This window comes from Phyllostomus discolor, chromosome 13 (assembly GCF_004126475.2).
Source record: "Phyllostomus discolor isolate MPI-MPIP mPhyDis1 chromosome 13, mPhyDis1.pri.v3, whole genome shotgun sequence".
Lineage (NCBI taxonomy): Eukaryota > Metazoa > Chordata > Mammalia > Chiroptera > Phyllostomidae > Phyllostomus > Phyllostomus discolor.
In genome coordinates this window covers 36,058,174-36,060,682 of record NC_040915.2, presented here as the reverse complement: position 1 = coordinate 36,060,682, position 2,509 = coordinate 36,058,174, and positions in this window count along the sequence as shown.

Below are 2,509 nucleotides of genomic sequence, written 5' to 3'. Positions count from 1 at the left end.
GGCGGAGCCACCGGCCTAGGCCCGCGGGCTCCGCCCCCGCCTCCCTCCACCGCCAACCGCGCAGGGAGGGGCGGAGGCGGGGCCGCGGCCGCCGCATCTTTTGAAAGTTTGCACCGGGTGGCGGGAGCAAAATCGCGGAGACTCCCGCCCTCGCTGTTCCCGCGCCCGGGACTGGCAGGCACGCCACGCAGCCGGATGCCCTCTGCGTGCCAGGCTTGTCAGCCTGCTGGCCTTTCCCTCATTTAATCCAGCGTTTTGGGAAGCCCTTCAGCGTGTGCCAGGCCCTCTTCCAGGCTCTGGGCCACAGGGGCCGAGTCTTAGCCTTAGGCCAGGTCTGAGACAGGACATACACGCAGGCAGAAGGCCACTACGGACAGTATGCTGAAGGGCCTGAGGAAGACGGTCCAGCCAGGTGATTGCGGAGTGGGATCACGCACCTACAATTAGGGTAAATGAAGGCAGAATCCAAAGGTTGGGAGGAGGGACCCCCATATTCATGAATTCACTCACTCATTTACTGAGCCCATCTTACGGCCTGGCGCTGGGCTGGGCGCTCTGGATACAGGCAAAGCATGCTGGGGTGAAGACAGAAATAACCAGCAATGGAGATCATGCAATACAATGATCAAAGCCAGGAAGAAAATAAAGCAAGAGTGATGGGGTGACTTTGTCCGAGGGGCTCTGGGAGAAGCTGGGGGCACATGGCTCCATCTGATGGGCTACGGGAAGAGCTAGGGCGAGTGTGGGGGGCAGAGAGAGAGTCACAGGCATCCGTCATTCATTCATTCATTCATTCACCCCACAGGTGTCTTTCTGAGGGCACCCTTCCTGTGTGCGAAGGAACCCACACCACCCCCCGCCCCCCGGGAGCGAAGCCTGCTAGCCGCCACCCCCACTGGGCTCCATTTTGCAGATCAGAACACAGGCGACCCAGTTCCAAACCCGCCTTTTTTTTTTTTTCTGGCTCTCCTTTCCATGCTCTCCTATCCGCTGAGACCTTACGAAATCTGTCGTTACCCCCACTGCGTGGATAGACGATAAGGCTCGGAGCGTGGAAAAGGGATGCCCAGGTTTCCCCAGCCAGGAAGGGGCAAGGCTGGCTGGGAGCTGTGTGAACCAAAGAGGGGTATCTGGGAGAGACCCCCCCTCTTCCTTCAGCTCCGTTTGTCCCCTGTCTTCAGCCTGGGGAGCCTGACCCAGCCCAGAAGGTTCTCATTCTTGAAGATCAGCTCAAAGCCTCCACCTACAGGAAGGCTTCTTGTATTCCCCACCAGGCCCTGAGTCATCAAATGTGTCTGAACATGAGGTTGCCTTTGTATTACCAACTTGCGTGGAGGGTGTTCTCTCAGTTGCTTTCTTTCTTTCTCTTTTAAAAAAATATTTTTATTTTAATTATTGTTCAAGTACAGTTTTCTATCTTTTACTCCCATCCCAGCCCGCCCACCCAGCCCTTCCCACCTCCCTCCCATTTCCACCTGCCCCTAGTTTTTGTCCATATGTCCTTTATACTTGTTCCTATAAATCCTTTTCCCCTGAAATGCCCCTGAAATTCCCTCCCCTCTCCCCTGTGAACACTGTCAGCCTGTTCTCTATTTCAGTGGCTTTGGTTATATTTTGCTTGTTTCTTTGTTTCGTTGACTAGGTTCCTGTTAAAGGTGAGATCATGTGGTATTTGTCTTTCACCGCTTATTTCGCTTAGCATGATGCTCTCCAGCTCCATCCAAGCTGTCGCAAAGGGTAGGAGCTCCTACCCTTTTTAAACAGAAAGTCCTGTTCGGGAAGGGTATGGGAGTCCGAGCTGCCCTGGGTCCAGTGAGCTGGGGATGCACGCAGAGTCGGCATCCTCATAAAAGGAGTGGAGGAGCGTTCGCTCACAGGAAGCAACGGGCCTTTGTGACTGAGAGAGATGGGGGTTGTCTCACACACGGGCCTTTTAAAGGTAACCGTCGGAGCACCGCAACCAGCGGCAGTGTCGTGCAGATCACAAACGTGTGCACCTACCGCACAGGAAGCCCCGGCGGCCCTCACATGACACCCATAGCACCTGCAGCGGGGACACAGTGTCCAGTGGTCACCTGACACATAGATCCAAAAGGGCTCTGTGTTTTTTGTTTTGTTTTGTTTTGTTTGTTTTGTTTTGTGTTTTTTTTTTTGCTCTGGCTGGTGTGGCTTTTTGGATTGAAAAGTCAAAGGTTCGATTCCCAGGCAGGGCACGTGCCTGGTTTGTGGGTCGGGTCTCCAGCTGGGGATGTTCAAGAGCAACCAATCTGTTTCTCTTGCACATGTTTCTCTCCCTCTCTTTCTCCCTCCTTCCCCGCTCTCTAAAATCAATCCACACATACATACATACACAGTAGCCGGCTGGGTTTTAGCGTGCTGGTCTCTGTGAACAAGACCTGCTCTGGAAAACTACAACTCCTCCCCCCGCCCCCACACTACAGGATGACGGTGACTCTGGTGTCAAAGCCACATGCGAAGTATTTGCACCCGACCATTTCTTGTAATTTGA